This window comes from Lynx canadensis, chromosome A3 (assembly GCF_007474595.2).
Source record: "Lynx canadensis isolate LIC74 chromosome A3, mLynCan4.pri.v2, whole genome shotgun sequence".
NCBI classification, from domain to species: Eukaryota; Metazoa; Chordata; class Mammalia; order Carnivora; family Felidae; genus Lynx; species Lynx canadensis.
The window spans coordinates 67,171,295-67,193,195 of NC_044305.1; the positions used below are offsets into that span (position 1 = coordinate 67,171,295).

General features: G+C 39.5%; 1 pseudogene; it reads right to left on the minus strand.

The window, feature by feature from the left end:
• Positions 1–6,132: 6,132 nt before the first annotated feature.
• LOC115511230 lies at positions 6,133–9,458 on the minus strand (annotated as a pseudogene).
• Positions 9,459–21,901: the final 12,443 nt, after the last annotated feature.

The window sequence follows — 21,901 nt, forward strand, 5'->3', positions numbered from 1 at the left end:
ATTTACCAAGAAAAGAACGCATTTAACAGATGATTTAATATAGCAGCCTGGCATAATGAATCTGCAACTGACACTTCAATCACATAGCTAATGTCTTCCGTGGCTGAAATAGTCAAGAGTGTACACAAGTAGCTCAAGTCAGTGTGAAAAATAAAGACTATCAGGCTTGATTTTCAACACGGCAAACGTGTGATGTGAATTTGAAAAGTAATCAAAGAACTCATGTTCGTGCGTTACGTACAAAGTGTGAGATTTCTCCAACTGCTTGATTTTAGAAGTAGATATACTTTCAACTTCAATCAATCTTTTTTAACTCTTTTGACACCTTATGTATGTGTCCCAAAGTCTTATTATAGGACCTTCCTGGAAACTGGTGCTTTGGAACCCCTTTAGGTACTTCTCAGATAAACACCAAGAATCTGCCTTGTGTGAAATTCCACTCTGCACCCAATGGTGTGAGAATGAGCTGCAGGATAGTCATTTTCTGCCTGTAATCCATTCAGCTTCTCAAGTGCTGACCAAGTGCTAGGAGGGAAAAGGCTTTGGCTGGGCTGGCGTTGATTAAATGGACTTGCAGTTAATTCATATTATCAAGGAATATTTTTATGGGCAAAAATCCCCTACTAACCCTTGCAAAATTGGCTCTGCAAGAAATGAAGAATGAAGATGATGTTTCATCAAATGCGTTAGCTCTGTATTAAAGAAACAAAACAAAGGAACCACAACACTTTGCTACCAACTCTTGAGTCATCTTATTGGTGCTGTCTTGACAAAGAGATGCCGTTCCTCTATGTGTTATGATGTCACCTTTGTCCAATCATAACCTTCCTTATGAGAGTGGGGGATAACTCTCTGGAGACAAGGTGAGTGACAGCAGCGAGCAACGCAGCAGTCACTAGGCAACAAGATCCAGTCTTCAGTGGAAGAGAATTTTAAAACATTTAACCCTCACGCTGTCAGGGCTTTTTGTTGCTGATGTGGCAGTAATCTCTGGACAAAAGGCCTAATATGAATAATACAGCTTTTTTTTTTTCTAAAGCTGTGTTTCTAGAGGCAATGCAGGGACACTTCCTGTTTAGACTATGGACATTATTCAGTTTGAAAGACTGCTAAACTTAGAAATTTTTAATCTTTTTCACAATGGTTACAGTTGAAGCCACATGATGGTCTCCTCAGTGTGTTTAGACCTGTTATTGGATTGCTCCCCATAAGCTGGGCTGTCACACATGTGTAGTCTGTGCCCTGCACAGTCATACTACGGGGGAGGTTGGGGTGAGAGGGACAGGGGGAGCGCGGAGTGGAGCTCAAATCAGCCTGTGCTCCATTCGCCAAGATGCACTCTTCTTCAGGCCGGATCCAGAAAGGTGTTTTTTTTTTTTTTTTTTTCCAGATTTGTTGCCTTGATTGGGGCACCGTGTTGTAATTTGTCTGTCCTAGATGGGTTGCTTTTTGCCAAATTGCACCAAGTTGCTGGTATGAGCTCTTGAGGGTTGCCTACAAGTACCATAGTATTGTTCCAACCAGTCAGAAAGTTCTGTAGGATTGTCCCTCTTTCACTTGACCCCTGTTAGACAATTTAGCACAGGGCTGGACAGACCACGTGTAGCCTGGTGGTATTGTTTCCAAACTGGATTTCCATTATCATCTCCCTCAGATGATTGTTTTGGTTTGTTTGAGAAAAATTTTAATTTTTATCATAAAGATAATTTTGTATTGATTTGAAAGATCTAATAGTTTCATATATTTTCTGTACCCCAACAGTTATGTAGTATAATGATTTCCTCGAGAAGAGAGATCCTTTTTTTTTTTCTTTTTCTTTTAGCCAGATAATAAATCAATTAGAAAGTGTTTGGTTTGTTTGTTTGGTTGGTTTTTGGCTATAGTTTATTATTGCACCTTTTGTGTTTTGTTTTTGAGTATAGTTGTGTTTTTTTTGAGGGTTTTTTTTTTTTTCGTATAGTTGACACACAATGTTACATCTGTTTCAGGTATACAACATAGTAATTCAACAATTCTATACACTATGCTATACTCACCACAAGTGTAGCTACCATCTGTCACCATACAAGGCTATTATGATACCATTCACTATATCCCTATGCTGTGCCTTTTATTCCTGTGCCAGAGGGGAGGTGGTGGGGACATGGCCCAGATGGGTGAAGGGACTGGGATACACAGGCGTCCCATTATGGAATGGGGAAGTCACAGGAACAAAAGGTACAGCAGACACTTTTTAAGCGAGCTTCTAGAGGACAGCAGGTACCATGTTTCTCTAACAGGGTCTGGCACATAGTAAATGCACATATACCTTTGCATGAATGAATGAATGTTTAATTGATTAATTATTAATGATATTCACTTGGGGGAAATCCAACAGGAGAGTTATATATGTTAAAATTAAGGTGTCAGACACCTTACACATTATCTAGTACAACACGTATTTGCAGTTGAGGAAATTGATATCCAATAACTAATCAATTAACATATCTAGCTAAAAGCATAGCCAGGTTTCTCTATAATTAGGTCATGTGAAGACGAATTAACATATATTACTAATAGTAATGATTTCAGGAGTAGAATTTAGTTATTCATCACTTGCATATAACACCCAGTGCTCATCCTAACAAGTGCCCTCCTTAATGCCCATCATCCATTTAGCTCATCCCCCCACCCACCTCCCCTCTGTCAACCCTCAGTTGTTCTGTATATTTAAGAGTCTCATATGGTTCACTGGAGACTAATTTAGATTATAATATGTAGAGAAAAAATATCATTTTCACTGACCTTACTATATGCTTTATCTAGTATCAGCTTTTTCACTTTGCCAAGTGTTTGGGTTTGTTTGTTTGTTTGTTTGTTTGTTTTTTGTCACTGAAGGCTTTTACAATCTAATTAAGGAGACAGGCCTAAAACATGATAAATTAGAGAAATAACACAGCCAAAGATTTACTAAGCCAAGTGTCTTATAAATCTTATCTTGTTTAATCTTCACAAGAGGCAGATCCAGGATATGAACCCACTGTTATCTGACTATCAAAACTTTTCTTATCCTAAAATCATTATTTCCTGAACATTAGTCATTCATATTTTTCATATCTGGGTGTCACCTGTACTACGATTTCTTTGACATTTTTCTTCAAATTGTCCTCAGGGTTTTTTTTTTTAAGTTCATTTATTTATATTTTTTAGTAATCTCTACACCCAATGTGGGGCTTGAACTCATGCCCCGAGGTCTGGATCTGCATACTCTTCCAACTGAGCCAGCCCAGTGCCTGACTCCACTTTTTAATCTTAGTATTATTCTAATATATCCATGAGATTAAAGGGTATATTAGATATGTATTTTTCCTAATTTACATTAAAATAAATATGTAACTATTTAAATAGAAAAAATATTTATCTGTGTGCCACCTAAATTATATCAAGACTTCAGTGATAGTTGTACCACTCTTTGGAAAATATTACATGTTTTTTTTTTTAACATTACATGTTTTAGACGGGCAAAGATATTAAATATAGGAAAGCTCTAAACAATGCTATGGATTGTCCAAAGGAGAAAAGTCACTGCTGACTGCAGCTGAGTTCATCTGATTCTAATAACCACCCCCCCCCATGAATTATATTAGATATTACAGTCTTGTGTTCAAATTTAGCTACTGATCTGATCTTTGTTACTAAACAGTGTAACTTGCCCGGCTGTGTTTCCTCACCTGTCCTAGAGCACATTGGATTAGATAAATTCTGAAGGTGAACATTCTATGAGCTAAAATCATCTGCATTATTTATTCATCTCTTCAGTTAGAAGACCCCTGTGTGCAGGGAGATCCCTATAATGTAGTATAAACAATGACCACAGTAACTGTGAACATATTCAATTCCTTATTGAAGACTTTCAAATGATTTTTTGAAAAGAGCAAAATTACATTGATAGTTTTTTTTTTTACATAGGTTGTTAACAAGACATCCGTTATTTATTTATTTATTTATTTATTTATTTATTTATTTATTAAGTAGGTTTCATGCCTAATGTGGGGCTTGAACTCATGGCCCTAAAATTGAGAATCATATGCTCTACGGACTGAGCCAGCCAGACACCCTAACAAGACATCCTTAAATAAAAATAAAAACACTAAAAATAAAGAGCTGGGCAAACATATCAAACAAACAAACAAACAAAAAACAAAAAAACAAAAAAACAAAAACAAAAAAGTAAGGTGATAAGATCAGTATCAGAGAAGACAGAATTTGAGGCAAAAAGGTAGGATAAAGAGGGATATTTTATTTTTACAAATGTATAGTCCACCAAGATGTTATAATAGGTTATAAATATTTGTGGACAAAATATATAAAGCAAAAATTGTTAGAAATACATAAAGAATTTGACAAACTGCACTTATAATGGACATTTTAATATTCTTCTGTATTTATACAATACAAAGAACAAAATGAGATGAAGTTTGGATTACATATAGTTAGAAAGCTTGAATTAATAGATATACGTAGGACTTTGTATGCAACAAAAACCTCTATTCTTGTCAAGTAGAGATTTGAAAGGTAAAAATTACACTGTCAGTTTCTGACCACAGTGAAATAAACAAGAAATTAAGAAGAAAAAACTTTCCTCCCATCAAATTAAATTACTTACAAATATTCATACAAATTAAATTTTTTTAATGTTTATTTTTGAGACAAAAAGAGAGAGAAAGAGACAGAGTGAGAGTGGGGGAGGGGCTGAGAGCGAGGGAGACACAAAATCTGAAGCAGGCTCCAGGCTTGGAGCTGTCAGCACAGAGCCCAACACTGGGCTTGAACTCATGGACTGCGAGATCATGACCTGAGTCAAAGTCGGACGCTCAGTCGACTGAGCCACCCAGGTGCCCCAAAATATTCATGCAAATTTTTTTTTTTTTAATTTTTTTTTCAACGTTTTTATTTATTTTTGGGACAGAGAGAGACAGAGCATGAACGGGGGAGGGGCAGAGAGAGAGGGAGACACAGAATCGGAAACAGGCTCCAGGCTCCGAGCCATCCGCCCAGAGCCTGACGCGGGGCTCGAACTCACGGACCGCGAGATCATGACCTGGCTGAAGTCGGCCGCTTAACCGACTGCGCCACCCAGGCGCCCCTCAAATTTAAATGAAAGAGGAAATCAAAACTGATATTATAATTTAGACATTAATACATGAAAATACACAGTAAAAGATGTATTCACAGGAAATTCATAAAATTAAATGTTTTTATTAATAAACACGAAATGTTGAAATAAAGAAGGTAGAAAGAACAACAAAATAATATGAAGGCAAAAGAATTGTTTTCTGCCTCTGCCCAAGTAATTCAAAACTTTTTGCATTTAAAATAAATGTCAATTTAGCAGAATATAAGATCTGTCTCCATTTTCGAAATAAAATAAGAAACTCAAAGATCATTATTGTATGGGGACTACTTCACACTATGTCCCCCAAATTCTCCTGGGACATGAGTACTTTCACTTTCCTTTGCATCCAGATGTACACAAATGGAAACTTCAGAAACACTGGTTTCTTTCTTTCTTTCTTTCTTTCTTTTTTTAAAAAAAATTTTTAACATTGATTTGTTTTTCAGAGAGAGAGACAGAGCGTGGGCAGGGGAGGGCAGAGAGAGAGGGACACAGAATCCGAAGCAGGCTTCAGGCTCTGAGCTGTCAGCACAGAGTCTGATGTGGAGCTCGAACGTATGCACTGTGAGATCATGACCTGAGCCAAAGATGGACACTTACCCTACTGAGCTATCCAGGTGCCTCTCTTTCTTTCATTTTTTAAATATTTATTTATTTTATTTTGAGAAAGGGAGAGAGAGTGTGCAAGTGGAGGAGTGGTAGAGAGAGAGAGAGAGAGAGGGAGAGAGAATCCCAAGCGGGCTCTTGGGATCCTGTGGTAAAACTGGCTCCTGTTAGATGATTCAGGACCTGTCAGAACCAGGGTAGAGGGTTGGGAGGGTGGGTCAGAATGGGGAAGGTGAAGACTGAGAATCTAGACAGACATGCAGGGATAGTTAGTTGAGACATGGACAGACATGTAGCAATGTGTCTGTCAATTCACCCAAATGAAATTAGTAATCAGTTGACTTACAGATAGGATTAACAAGATACAGGAATCATCCAAACTGTCCTCTAAGGACTATCTTTTGTTGAAGGCCATGGCTCTTCCTGTGCTCATCTCCACAAAAAGGTGCAGGTCCAGATAAGGACTGACAGTCTGCCGTAGCAGAATCAGGATCAGTGGTTGTTAGACGATCAATAGGCAAGCAATTAGCCAAGATCTGAGTGCTAAAAACATCTGGAAGAACCTGCTAGCATGAATCAGGAACTGGATTGTACAAGGGATTATTGCAGAGCTGGGGCTGAAGAGCTGTACGATACAGCATTTATCAGACAAGAACTAGGTCACAAGGAAACATGGAGTACAGAATTAAAGAAAAGAAACCTTCCAGGCCTACTTCACATTGAATCAGTCAGACCCAGGGCTCCTGCTCACCTTGTCTTGGCCTTGGATGGTGGCTCCAGAGTACATAGTGCAGATGAACCTGTAGGCAGGAGTTCCAGAGATTATGAGGTAAGGGTAGCAGTACTGTAAGGTCAGGGTCTTAAATGTGTTCAATTGTGTGAGCTTCTCAAATAGCATCTGTATTTCCTAGATAAGTCTAGTTGCTGAACTGAGCTCTGTCTCTGGGTGACACTTCTTGTGGTATGTGGGAGGATTCTGCATACCCGTGGCCTCTTCCAGGAGCTGACTTGTAAGCAACATTCAGATCTTAATAGATGTCATTTCCTCTCTGACCCCAGAACTCTACTAGGTGTCCCTCTTGTGTGCTCCCTTAACACCCTGACATGGCACTATCACACTGTGACATAGTGGCCTGTTTTCTGCTGCATAGGCCCCATTGTTTGCATTTAACTATTGTAAATTAGTGTACCAATGAGTCTGAATGTGATATCCTTTGTATAGCTGTGTAATGTTGAGATTACTTCTGAAAATGTCTAAATGAAACTTTTCACCCTTGGATATTATATGGAAAGTAACTGACCAATTGTCTAATTTGTGTGGTGTCAAACCGCACCCAGTGTTTAAACCAATCCCAAGGGGAGCCTGGACAGTCAAAATATCACAGCAGGGTAGGACTGCCAAGGTGAGCAGGGTAGGACTAGCTAAATGCCTATATTAGGAAAGAAGAAAGATCAAATCAATTACTTAACTTCCACCTTAAGAAACTAGAAAAGGAAAAGTGAACTAAACCCAAAGGAAGTGGGAGAATGAATAATAAAGATAAGAGTGAAAATAATATAGAAAACCAATAGAAAAATGTAACAAAGTGAAAAATTGTTTCTATGAAAACATCAAGAAAATAGACAAACTTTTACCTTGACCAAGAAAAAAAAGAGAGAAGACAGAAATGACTGAAATCAGGAATGAAATAGGAACATCGCTACCAACCTCACAGCAATTAAAAGAATTATAAGGAAATATTTGAACAATGTATGCCAATAAATTAGGTAACTTAGATGACATGGAAACTTCCCTAGAAAGACAAAAATTACTGAAACTGACTCAAGTAGAAAATAGAAAATATGTGTGTGTACATAAACATTTTTTCTGGAAGAGTATTTTGTTAGAGCAGTTTTAGGTTCACAGCAGAATTGAGAGGAAGTGCCAGAGATTTCCCATATGCTCTCCGCCCCCACACATGCACAGCCTCCCCCATTATCACCAAACCCCCAGCAGCAGACATTTGTGACAACTGTTGACCTACATTAATACGTCAAAAACACCCAAAGTCCATAGTTTACATTAGGGCTCCCTCTTGGTTACCTTCTATAGGTTTGGATAAGTTCATGACGACATGTTGCCATCATTATAGTATCATGCAGAGTATCTTCACTGCCTCCCCAAATCCTCTGTGCCCTGCTTATTAATCCCTCTCTCCCACCTAATCCCTGGAAACCTTTGATCTTTTTACTGTGTCCATAGTTTTGCCTTTTCCAGAATGTACTGTTGTTGGAATCATACAGTATGTAGCTTTTTCTGTGCTCCTTTCCCTGCTAATACACATTTAAGCTTCTTCCATGTCTTTTCAAGGGTTGACAGATCATTCTTTTTGGTGCTGAATAATATTCCATTGTTTACTCACCCATTCACCTGCTGAAGGACATCTTGGTTGCTTCCAAGTTTTGGCAATCATAAGTAAAGCTACTATTAACATTCATATGCAGGTTTTTTGTGTGGATATAAGTTTCTATCTTCTGTGGGTAAATACCAAGGAGCTCAAGTGTAAGATCATATGGGGCAAGTATGTTTAGTTTGGTAAGAAACCCCCTGTCTTCTGAAGTTGCTGTCCCATTTTGTATTCCCACCAGCAATGTATGAGAGTTTCTGTTGTTCCACATCCTCACCAGCATTTGCTGTTGTCAGTGTTCCAGATTTGGTCATTCTAATAGGGGGGTAGTGGTATCTCATTGTTTTTGGTTTTGTTTTGTTTTATTTTACAGGTAATACTCAAACTTTAATGTAAATATAATGTACTTTAAAAAATCAAGATACTGTACAATTTTTCAGAAATCATTTACTCATATGCTGCTCCTCGGTTAGATTTCAGAACTACCCAAAAACTTTAAGGGTAGACTGAAGGGGAAAAAAGGTAGTTTCTTTCTCTCTCAGTAGCCTTTTTACATTTATTTCTCCCATTCTTCCTACACATTCAGGCCTATAAGCCTTGCCCCAGTACTGCCTCTTCTGGATCAAGTCATCTGGGCTCAGGCCTTTCTGTCTCCCCTGCATGCTGGCAGTGGCTATGTGCTCAAAGGTCCCGGGATTTTAGTTGTTCTGTTCTGGTTCCTCTTGATCTTTTTGGATCCTCTCTAGAGTCTCATGGCTCATGGCCTGTGCTGGGAAGGGCAGCTTGTGGCCAACCTGGTTGAGGAAAGCTTGTACCTCTTTGAATCCACAACACCCACCCATTTCTACTGTGAGACGGCCAGCCTTCACAGAGTCATGCAGTGATCCCCCCATGCGTTGTCCCATACCCTTGTGGTGGGTGGGCTTGAAAGGGGCTGGTACTCTCTATAAGGCAAACTGTGTTCTTGGGGTCCAGAGAGTGGTTGATTGTCAGGTGCATCATTTCAAAATGCCCCCAGTGGAGGTAACCACCACCCAGTGCCAAGATTGCAAAAATACCTTCTGTGAATTCAGTAGCTTCAATAGAAGGTCCCCATATGTCACTCGAGTATTTGGGTTCTCTTCTCATTTTTGGCACAGGGGTGCCCTTTCAACAAATCTAAGCATGAGCTTTTCAGGAATGGAAACATCCTTAAAAGTTGGCACCAGGAGCAGGGTCTTTAGGCCAGCACAGGCAGGCGGAGCTGCTCAAGAATCTGACAGTGGTGCTCACATGAATGGCGCCCGGGCACAAGCCAGCAGCCACCACATGGCCATGGCCACCACCACAACCACCTCCACTGGGCACGGAGGGCAGCACCCTAGTGCCACACTGGAATCAGCTCAGGGCTGCCAGTATCTCACTGTTTTAATTTGCATTTCCTGATGTCACATGATGTTGAGCCTCTTTTCATATACTTATTTGCAATCTTCTTGGAGGAGGTGGCTGTTAAGGTCTTTGGCCCATTTTTTTAATAGGTTGTTTGCATTCTTACTAAATTTTAAGAGTTTTCTCTGTATTTTTTTGCACATTATTTATATTTTGATTAAAAGTTAATATTTTATCCACCTGTTTAAGACAATATGAGATAATATCTATTGGCCTACTATTGACATATTTTTATTTTTATTTATTTATTTATTTTTAATTTATTTATTGTTTAATTTACATCCAAGTTAGTTGGCATATGGTGCAACAATGATTTCAGGAGTAGATTCCTTAATTCCCCTTACCCATTTAGCCCATCCCCCCCCAACAACACCTCCAGCAACCCTTTGTTTGTTCTCTATATTAAAAAGTCTTTTATGCTTTGTCCCCCTCCCTGTTTTTATATTATTTTTGCTTCCCTTCCCTTGTGTTCATCTGTTTTGTATCTTAAATTCCTCACGAGTGAAGTCATATGATATTTGTCTTTCTCCGACTAATTTCACTTAGCCTAATACCCTCTAGTTCCATCCACGTAGTTGCAAATGGCAAGATTTCATTCTTTTTGTTTTTTTTTTTTTTTTTTAATTTTTTTTTTTTCAATGTTTATTTATTTTTGGGACAGAGAGAGACAGAGCATGAACGGGGGAGGGGCAGAGAGAGAGGGAGACACAGAATCGGAAACAGGCTCCAGGCTCTGAGCCATCAGCCCAGAGCCCGACGCGGGGCTCGAACTCACGGACCGCGAGATCGTGACCTGGCTGAAGTCGGACGCTTAACCGACTGCGCCACCCAGGCGCCCCGATTTCATTCTTTTTGATTGCCAAGTAATACTTCATTGTATATATATGTATGACATCTTCTTTATCCATTCATCTGTCGATGGACATTTGGGCTCTTTCCATGCTTTGACTATTGTTGATAGTGCTACTATAAACATTGGGGTGCATGTGCCCCTTTGAAACAGCACACCTGTACCCCTTGGATAAATACCTAGTAGTGCAATTGTTGGGTCATAGGGTAGTTCTATTTGTAATTTTTTGAGGAACCTCCATACTGTTTTCAAGAGTGACTGCACCAGTTTGCATTCCCACCAGCAGTGTGAAAGAGATCCTCTTTCTCCACATCCTCACCAACATCTGTTCTGTTGTTGCCTGAGTTGTTAATGTTATCATTCTGACAAGTGTGAGGAGGTACCTCAACGTGGTTTTGATTTGTATTTCCCTGATGATGAGTGATATGGAGCATTTTTTCATGTGTCAGTTGGCCATCTGGATGTCTTCTTTGGAGAAGTGTCTATTCATGTCTTTTGTCCATTCCTTCACTGGATTATTTGTTTTTTGGGTGTTGAGTTTGATAAGTTCTTTGTAGATTTTGGATACTAACCCTTTATCTGATATGTCATTTGCAAATATCTTCTCTGATTCTGTCGGTTGCCTTTTAGTTTTGCTGACTGTTCCTTCGCTGTGCAGAAGTTTTTTATTTTGATGAGGTCCCAGTAGTTAATTTTTGCTTTTGTTTCCCTTGCCTCTGGAGACGTGTTGAGTAAGAAGTTGCAGCGGCCAAGTTCAAAGAGGTTTTTTCCTGCTTTCTCCTCTAGGATTTTGATGGCTTCCTGTCTTACATTTAGATCTTTCATCCATTTTGAGTTTATTTTTGTGTATGGTGTAAGAAAGTGGTCTAGGTTCTTTTTTCTGCATGTCACTGTCCAGTTTTCCCAGCACCATTTACTGAAGAGACTGTCTTTTTTCCATTGGATATTCTTTCCTGCTTTGTCAAATTAGTTGGCCATACGTCTGTGGGTCCATTTCTGGGTTCTTCATTCTGTTCCATTGACTTGAGTGTCTGTTCTTGTGCTTGTACCATACTGTCTTGATGATTACAGCTTTGTAATATATCTTGAAGCACGGGATTGTGATGCCTCCAGCTTCAGTTTTGTTTTTCAGGATTGCTTTGGTTATTCGGGGTCTTTTCTGACTCCATACAAATTTTAGGATTGTTTGTTATAGCTCTGTGAAGAATGCTGGCATTATTTTGATAGGGATTGCATTGAATATGTAGATTGCTTTGGGTAGTATTGACATTTTAATAATATTTGTTCTTCCTATTCAGGAGCATGGAATATTTTTCCATTTTTTTGTGTCTTCTTCAATTTCTTTCATAAGCTTTCTATAGTTCTCAGTGTATAGATTTTTCACCTCTTTGGTTATGTTTACTCCTAGGTATTTTATGGTTTTTGGTGCAATTGTAAATGGGATCGATTCCTTGATTTCTCTTTCTGTTGCTTCATTATTAGTGTATAGGAATGCAACCAATTTCTGTGTATTGATTTTATATTCTGTGACTTTGCTGAATTCATAAATCAGTTCTAGCAGTTTTTTGGTGGAATCTTTTGGATTTTCCACGTAGAGTATCATGTCATTTGCAAAGAGTGGAAGTATGACTTCCTCCTGGCTGATTTGGATGCCTTTTATTCCTTTGTGTTATCTGATTGCTGAGGCTAAGACTTCCAATACTATGTTGAATAACAGTGGCAAGAGTGGACATCCCTGTCATGTTCCTGACCTTAGGGAGAAAGTTCTCAGTTTTTCCCCATTGAGGGATGATATTAGCAGTGGGTCTTTCATATATGGCTTTTATGATCTTGATGTACGACCCTTCTATACTAACTTTCTTGAGGGTTTTTATCAAGAAAGGATGCTGTATTTTGTCAAATGTTTTCTCTGCATCTATTGAGAGGATCATGTGGTTCTTGTCCTTTCTTTTATTGATGTGATGAATCACATTAATTGTTTTGTGTATATTGAACCAGCCCTGCATCCCAGATATAAATCCCACTAGGCCGTGGTGAATAATTTTTTTAATGTACTGTTGAATCCAGTTGGCTAGTATCTTGTTGAGGATTTTTGCATGTATGTTCATCAGGAAAATTGGTCTATAGTTCTCCTTTTTAGTGGGGTCTCTGTCTGGTTTTGGAAGCAAGGTAATGCTGGCTTCATAGAAAGAGTTTGGAAGTTTTTCTTCCATTTCTATTTTATGGAACAGCTTCAAGAGAATAGGTGTTAACTCTGTTTTAAATGTTTGGTAGAATTCCCCTGTAAAGCCATCTGGTCCTGGGCTCTTGTTTTGGGGAGATTTTTGATTACTAATTTAATTTCTTTACTGGTTATGGGTCTGTTCAAATTTTCTATTTCTCATTGTTTCAGTTTTGATAGTTCATATGTTTCTAGGAATTTGTCCATTTCTTCCAGATTGCCCATTTTATTGGTGTATAATTGCTCATAATGTTCTTTTATTATTTTTGCTGAGTTGGTTGTGATCTCTCCTCTTTCATCATTGATTTTATTTATTTGGGTCCTTTCCTTTTTCTTTTGATCAAACTGGCTAGGGGTTTATCAGTTTTGCTAATTCTTTCAAAGAGTCAGCTTCTAGTTTCATTGATCTGTTCTACTGTTTGTTTAGTTTTGATAGCATTTTTAGATTAGATTTTGATTAGAGCATTTTTGCTCTAATCTTTATTATTTCCTGTCTTCTGCTAGTTTTGGGTTTTATTTGCTGTTCTTTTTTCTAGTTCTTTGAGGTCTAAGATTAAGTTGTGTATCTGAGACCTTTCTTCCTTCTTTAGGAAGGCCTGGATTTCTATATACTTCCCTCTTATGACCATCTTTGGTGCATCCCAAAGGTTTTGGGCTGTGGTGTTATCCATGTACTTTTTAATTTCCTCTTTGACTTTTTGGTTAGCCCATTCATTCTTTAGTGGGATGTTCTTTAGTCTCCAAGTATTTGTTATCTTTCCAAATTTTTTCTTGTGGTTGACTTGGAGTTTCATAGAGTTGTGGTCTGAAAATATGCACAGTATGATCTTGATCTTTTTGTAGTTGTTGATGGCTGATTTGTGTCCCAGTATGTGATCTATTCTGGAGAATGTTCCATGTGCACTCAAGAAGAACGTGTATACTGCTGCTTTAGGATGAAATGTTCTGAATATATCTGTTAAGTCTATTCGGTCCAGTGTGTCATTCAAAGCCATTGTTTCCTTGTTGATTTTTTGATTAGATGATCTGTCCATTGTTGTAAGTGATATGTTGTAGTCCCCTACTATTATGGTATTGTTATCAATGACTTTCTTTATGTTTGTGATTAATTGATTTATATATTTGGGTGTACCACGTTTGGATCATAAGTGTCTTTAATTGTTAGGTCTTCTTCGTGGATAGACCTTTTAATTATGATATAATGCCCTTCTTCATCTCTTGTTACAGTCTTTATTTTAAAATCTAGATTGTTTGTTATAAGGTGGCTACTCTGGCTTTCTTTTGGCAACCATTAGCTTGATAGATGGTTCTCCATCCCCTTATTTTCAATCTGAAGGTGACTTTGGGTCTAAAATGGGTGTCTTGTGAACAGCATTTTCTTATCCATTCTGTTACCTTATGTCTTTTGATTAGAGTGTTTAGACCATTGAAGTTTAGAGTGAGTACTGAAAGATACGAACTTATTGCCATTATGTTGCCTGTAGAGTTGGAGTTTCTGCTGGTGTTATCTGGTCCTTTCTAGTCTTTGTTGCGCTTAGTCTTTTTAGGTTTGGGGTTTTTTTTTCCACCTTTTCTCCCCTCAGAGAGTCCCCCTTATAATTTCTTGCAGGGCTTGTCTAGTGCTCATGAAGTCCTTTAATTTTTATTTGTCTGGGAAACTTTTTATCGCTCCTTCTATTTTGAATGACAGCCTTGCTGGATAAAGAATTCTTGGCTGCATAGTTTTCTGATTCAGCACATTGAATATATCCTTCGCTTTTTTTCTGACCTGACAAGTTTCTGTAGATAGGTCTGCTGCAAACCTGATCTGTCTTCCCTTATAGGTTAAGGACTTTTTTTCCCTTGCTGCTTTCATGATTCTTTCCTTGCCTGAGTATTTTGTGAATTTGACTATGATATGCCTTGTTGATTGTTGGTTTTTGATGAATCTAATGGGAGTCCTCTGTGCTTCCTGGAGTATGATGTCTGTGTCTTTCTCCAGGTTAGGAAAGTTTTCTGCTATAATTTCCTCATATAAATTTTCTACCCCTTTTTCTCTCTCTTCATCTTCTGGGACCCCTATGATTCTGATGTTATTCCTTTTTAATGAGTCACTGAGTTCTCTGATATTTATTTCATTCTCTTTTGCCTTAGTCTCCCTCTTTTTTTTGGCTTCATTATTCCACCTAAGTTTGTCCTCTATATCACTGATTCGCTGCTCTGCCTTATGCATCCTTGCTGCTATGGCATCCATTCAAGATTGCAGCTCAGTTATAGCATTTTTTATTTCATCCATACTAAGTTTTACTTCTTTTATCTCCACAAAAAGGGATTCTAATCTATTTTCAACCCCAGCTGTGATTCTTATTATCGTAATTCTAAATTCTGGTTCAGACATCTTGCTTATATCTGTGTTGATTAAGTCCCTGGCTGTCATTTCTTCTTGTTCTCTCTTTTGGGGAAAATTCCTTTGTTTCATCCTTTTAGAGGAAGAAAAGGAATTAATAAAGTAAAAAAAAAAATTTTTAATTAAAAAATTAAAAACAACACAAGGAAATAAAATAAAATATACTAGATCCTAGGTGTGTTTTGGTGTGGTTGTTGAAAGAAGCTTGACAGATTAGAGAAAAAAGGGAAAGATAAGAAAAGAAAAAGAAAAAAAGGGAAAACATTTGAAAATTTGAAAAAATGAATACAATAAAATAGAATAAAATGAAATGATGAAAGTAAAATAGGATTTTAGAAATTTACAAAAAAGAAAAAATACAGTAGAAAAAATTAAAGAAAAATCTTTTTAATAAAAATGGAAAATAAAAATAGATTTTTTTCTTTCTGCATTCAAGAATAAGAAAAGAAAAAAAAAGAAGAAAATTTGGATAAAAAGGGGAGAAAACAGAATGAAGTATGATTGAAATTACGTCTGGTTTCCCATAGAAGTCAAAATATGAAGCATTTTAGTCTGTAAACTAAGCAGGTGGAGAGACTTGTGTTTGTCAAGAGTGTTATTGGCACAGTTGGGCAGAGTCTAGTGTAACACTCTGTTCTCCACTAGGTGGTGCTGCTTAGCTTACTGGGGTGGATTGCTGTGGCACATGTAGGCATGTATGCACGTGTGTGGGACAAGTGAAAATGGCATCACCCAGCTACCCAGTCTCTAGTATCGGAACTCTGTGCTCTCCACGACTGGCACTCAAGCACCCCTCCTTTGTCTCCAGCTTCCGTCCACTCCCCACTTCTACACTGTCTGTGACCAAGCCATTAGGTGGCACCTTCCTCCTGAGTTTTATCTCAGATGTGGCTGTGTTTCCCAACCCCTCACTTCTGAGGGACTATGTCTTTGACCCATTCAGACCCTCTTGGGGAGGGTCTTCTGAGCAATGGTCAGGTGCTGGCCCAGCACCAAGAACAGTTCACCAGACTGTGCTGCTGTTGATGCCCAGAGACAGAAGCTGGGTGCCAGCCCGCCCCAGAAAAAGTTCACATGATCTTGTACCAGCAGCATTCCAGGGTTTATGGAAAATCACAACACGCATCCGGCACCAGGCTTCCCTCTTCACGTCCTTGTTCCAGCACCAGTGAATGTGGTTGTTTTCCAGGGTCTGCTGGGACCTTTGCCTATGGGGTGGCTGCACAGCCTCCACCAAATGTACTCCCAGCAGAGAACTGCCTCTCCCCGTGTGGCCCTTGGATCCCTCAGACCTCAATCTCTGCTCTTGGGGATTCACCCTTCCCACCAGAGAACCACCAGGTATCGAGTTGCAGAGTTTCAGACTCTGTGCTCCCCCTGTTTATAGAATCTTAATGGAATTTAAACCCTCTCCTTTCTCCTTTCTCCCTTTTTTGTTCAGTTCCTGTGTCTGTTTCCACTTTTCCACTTTCTCTCCAGCTGCTTTTTTTTTTGGCGGGGAGTGTTTTTCCCGTACTAACCCCCTGTCTCCATCTTCTCTCCACATACAAAAACAGCTCCCTGCCCTCCATGGCTCCTCTCTCCTCCACTTTCCCTCTCTGCGCCATGTACCTGATGAGTTCTGTGGTTCAGGTTGTGCAGATTGTGGTGTTTATCCTCAAATCAGTTTTCTCGGTGTGCAAGATGGTTTAGTGTTGATCTGGCTGCATTTCAGAGACCAGAGAGGCAAAAAAAAAAAAAAAAAAAAAAAAACCCAAAAAACTTCCATGCTGTTCCGCCATCTTGGCTGGAGTTTTCTGTATATTTTGGATAACAATCCTTTATCAGATGTATCGTTTGCCTATTTTCTCCCTGTCTGTAGCTTGTCTTCTCATTCTTTTTAACACTGTCTTTTGCAGAACAGAAGGTGTTAATTTTAATGAAGTTCAGCTTGTTAATGATTTCTTTCATGGGGTTGTATCTAAAAGTCATCACTGTACCCAAGGCCATCCAGGTTTTCTCCTGTGTTTTCTTCTAGGAGTTTTACAGCTTTGTGTTTTACATTTGGGCCTGTGACCCATTTTGAGTTAATTTTTGTGAAAAGCGTGTTATCTATTTCTAGGGTTTTTTGGTGTGTGTGTGTGTTTTGCATGTGGAAAATATTTTCCTTTTAAGATAGTTTTATATGTTCAATGAAGGTACAGATGAAGTATAGATAAGCAAAAGAAGAAATATCTGAAGATAACTGATACCATTTTGAAGTGAAACCTTCAGACATGTGCGCACATGTATGAATGTAACAGGATGTTAAAATGGGGCTCTTTGTACTTACTTTTGACTGAAGCCCTAAATGCTGGTAACAATACAATAGACGCCCAAGGACCACATATCCCAAATATCCTAACTGAGATGCTGTGGCTCCTATTCAACTGATACAGGGTAGACAGAGAGATTATGAAGCAGGTTCTGCCAGATTGAGCAATCACTCTACTAGCTTGTAACAGTGAGGGCTGAACGGCAGTGAGAGAAAATTCCATGGAGAGCCTTGTTGGTGGCCTGGGTCCCATGCCACCCCTCCCAGGGGGAGAGGAGTGCATCCCTTCATCCCAAGCCAAGTGAAAGACCCTTCTGGAGACCCACTCAGAGAACTCAGAGAGCTAAATGTGTGCCTCTTAGAGTTTAGGGACTGGTATCTGCCTTTTACCTAGAGATGCCCATAGGTAAGAGATTATAGCTTGTAGCTAAGCCTAAGTCTGCCCAACAGAAAGGAGAAAGGACTGCCCTTCCTCAGTAGCAGGCAAAGATATGTGAGCATCACCAGGCGCCATGGAATGTGAGGAGGGAGCTGGCCTGGGTTGTTTTAAAAGGGAACAACACCACGGGACTCCTGAGTGGGAGGGAAAAGGGTCCAAAGGAGAAAGTTAGCATGGCTAGTTAGCTGCTGGAGACCACATGGGCTGAGGGAAGAACTGGAAGCTTCCAGCTGCGAGAGAGGTGGCATGCTCCACAAAGAATCTTGGGAACAGCCTGCAAAAGCACCTGCCAGAGAAAGAGGCTGCAAAGGTGCATGTGGCACACCCACAGGAGCCAGTGTCGGTCCAGGACTGTGCCTGCCATTCAGGACTGCCCTTTCCACAGTCCCATCCCAGGGGCTCAGCCTTGGAGGGGTGGAAGGCAAAGGGAAGAGGAGCGGCTATGAGAAGGAAGACACGACTAACCCTTCCAGAATTCCAAGCTCACAGCAGCTCTGCCTGGAGAAGTTTCCCTTCCACTAGAGAGAAGTTCAGATTGCACTGGATGCTTTAATTACTGAAGTAAGACTGCCCAACTGACTGAAAGGACCCAGAAAAACTTTGAGACCTCCATGAAATTTCATCCATGGGCCACAAAAGGACAAATCCAGAGAGCAGGTTTGAAGTAAATGTGGGAGAAAGAACACAGTTGCTTTATTATTGCACTTGTGCCCATGTTGTTCAACAAAATAGTAATGAACATGAAAATTATTTTTTAAGTATATTTATTTATTTATTTATTTATTGTGAGAGATAGAGTGCAAGTGGGTGAGGGGCAGAGGGAGAGAATTCTAAGCAGGCTCTGCACTGTCAGCATGGGGCTCAAACCCACAAACCCATGAGATCATGACCTGAGCTAAAATCAAGAGTTGGACGCTTAATTGACTGAGCCACCCAGGTACCCCTAAAAATCATTTTTAAATAATCATTGGATCTTATTGGGTTCTTATATAAATAAAATGACTAATACATGTAGAGCTCCTAGTACATAATAAATGCATTAATGTATTATCTATTATTATTAATAATAGTGATTTTTAACCTTCCTTTTTTCATTTAATGGTATCCTAAATATATTTTCACATCAATAAATACAATTACCAGACTGTGAGATCTGCATTGTCTGTTTATTCACTAATGTATCCTTCTATTTACAACAGTCCCTGGCACATAGCAAATAATCAATACATAATTGCTAAATGAATTATTTCAAGTGTCTGCAGTGTTGTTGCATGGAATGTACTATAGTTACTGATCTTTTATTATTGGTTAGAAAACATTGGAAACGACCACATCTAGGTATTTTCCAGTCTTTCATGGTTCTAAACTAGCCTCTCACAATTATCCTTAGTTTTGTATCTTTGTGTAGATCCTTACTTATTTTCTTGGTATAAATTCTTAGAAGAGGAATTACAGGGTCAAAGGGTATAAATGTTTCATTAAAACTTTGAAAATTGTTGCCAAATTGCCCTCTGGAGGGATTTTGAGGCTAAGGAAGAACTAGGAATTTCCAAGTACAGAGATTTTTTTTTTTTTTTTTAATCTTTGCATATCTCTGGATATTTCCCAGTTCCAAGAGTTTTGGCATGGCTTCAACACAAGAAGAGTTTCTTCAAGGTTGAAAATAAAAACATATTTCAGGAACTTATTCTAGGGCATAGTTGACTGAGTGAAATGGAAGGAAAAACAGAGCATTTGCCAATAGAAGCGTGGTGAGTAACTCCTCAGCCCAGGAAGCCTCAGCTTGGAAGAGAACAGATTCGTCTCCAAGCATCACAGTGAAGAATTACAGGGGCGCCTGGGTGGCGCAGTCGGTTAAGCGTCCGACTTCAGCCAGGTCACAATCTCGCGGTCTGTGAGTTCGAGCCCCGCGTCAGGCTCTGGGCTGATGGCTCAGAGCCTGGAACCTGTTTCCGATTCTGTGTCTCCTTCTCTCTCTGCCCCTCCCCCGTTCATGCTCTGTCTCTGTCTGTCCCAAAAATGAATAAACGTTGAAAAAAAAAATTAAAAAAAAAAAAAAAAGAATTACAAGTCAAAATACAACTATTTATTGAGCACCTACTAAGTATGGCACTGCACTGACCACTTTGGAGTGCAGTGGCCTGGCTCTGCCACCCTCCCGTCCCCTCCCACCGTCCCCCATGCCTGGACTATAAGCTCTCCTGGGAAGAATGTTTGTTGACTTCATCTTGCATCCCTGGCACACAGCAGGAGAAAGGCAGTAGGTGCAGTACATGTTTGTGAAACTGAACAAAACTCTCCTAGGAAAATTCTAGAGGGATTGGCACAAACTTTGGAAAACAAACTTACACACATACACTTGAATAACTAATATCAAATGTGAGACGCTAAACCACTGTCATCTTGAGCTCTCATACTAGAAGCTCAGGCAGATTTTGGGTTCTGAGCCCTTTCTCAGATTGATCTGCTGTCCCCAGATTTGTTCAGTACTAGCGTCTAGTCAGAACTGATCATCATAATGAAGCTTCACTCTGCTCCCTTGTGTGAAATAGCAAACAAAAATGGAAGCCATTAAAAGCTTGAGACCTTGAGCCAAACAAATCAAAAGGTTGAATACCTCTCCTAGGACCTGTGTGTTGAATGTGCATTTGGTAGGTTCCCTGGATACTGTCAATGGGTAAAGCAATATGGTAGAAATGGCTGGCTGCCTACCCAATGTTTATTCACTCCTGCTTTCTACTGTAGAACCCAATATTATTGGAGACAGCAAAGCACCTAGCTAAAAAACTACATTTCCAGGCCTGCTTTGAGGACAAGGGTAGCCAGTGAGATATAAAGGGAGTTGCTGGGTGGGACTTCTAGCAACATTCCTAAAGGAGACTTATCCATCTTCCTGACTTCCTCCCTTCTTTCTTCTTCATACCCAGATCACAGACACAATAACTGGAGCTCCAGCAGCCGTTTTGCTTGAGGATGTTAAAGCAGAAAGGGTAGGAGACTTGAACAGACCAGCCCAAGACTGCCTGCTTCCAAATTTATTTTACTTTAGAGAGAAGCGAACCCCGATACTGTCACTTGAGGACTCTTCACTAGAGGCCAAAGGTAATTGTCAGTGGAATGACTTTCTATGGGGTGAAGGGCACAGTAGTACCCCATAGGAGCGTTTTGGAAATTTGGGGATATATTTTTTATTGTCACAATAAGTGGCACTACTTGTATTTAGTAGACAAGAGCCTGACATGTCTTGTCCCAGGTATTCATGTAGATTTAAAACAACAACTGGGGCGCCTGGGTGGCGCAGTCGGTTAAGCGTCCGACTTCAGCCAGGTCACGATCTCGCGGTCCGTGAGTTCGAGCCCCGCGTCAGGCTCTGGGCTGATGGCTCGGAGCCTGGAGCCTGTTTCCGATTCTGTGTCTCCCTCTCTCTCTGCCCCTCCCCCGTTCATGCTCTGTCTCTCTCTGTCCCAAAAATAAATAAACGTTGAAAAAAAAAAATAAAATAAAACAACAACAATAAAATGTTTATAATTACCTGCACCTTAAACATAATTATATTTTACAAATAAATAAAATGTATTTTTTGCATGGTTTCTGACATGCCCAATTTTCCAGGAATGCAACTGCCATGTAAAATAAGAGTTTTGTACTGGTTTTTTGAACTTTGCAAAGATTTGTTCACTATTTGCAAAATTACATCACCAATAGCAACACTCATTGCATGCAATGTAACACATGATATTGATCTAAGTTTATAGTTGTCCCATTCATGGTGAATGTACGAATAATTACAGCACTGGCTCCTTTGTTTTATCTTCTAAAGTAGTTGGGCCCAAGCATTTCCATGCTGAAATGCATATTAATTTATTACAAATAACCTCCTTTTTATTTCCCTTTGAACCTTTCCAGTCAAGGCATTATGCCAATTTTACTTTTGAGAAGGTCATAGTATCTATACATTTCACATCAGGATCATAAGGTGCGTTCCAATAAGTGGGGAGGAGGGAACTGGTCTTGACAGTGCTTGTTGTCCTCACTGATGAGACTCCTACACACTCAGCCTCCATCTGCCTTCTTTGCTTTAGCGTGAAGAAGCAGAAAGGACCGGCAGTAGAGAGCTGAGTGTTTGGGGTCTGCAC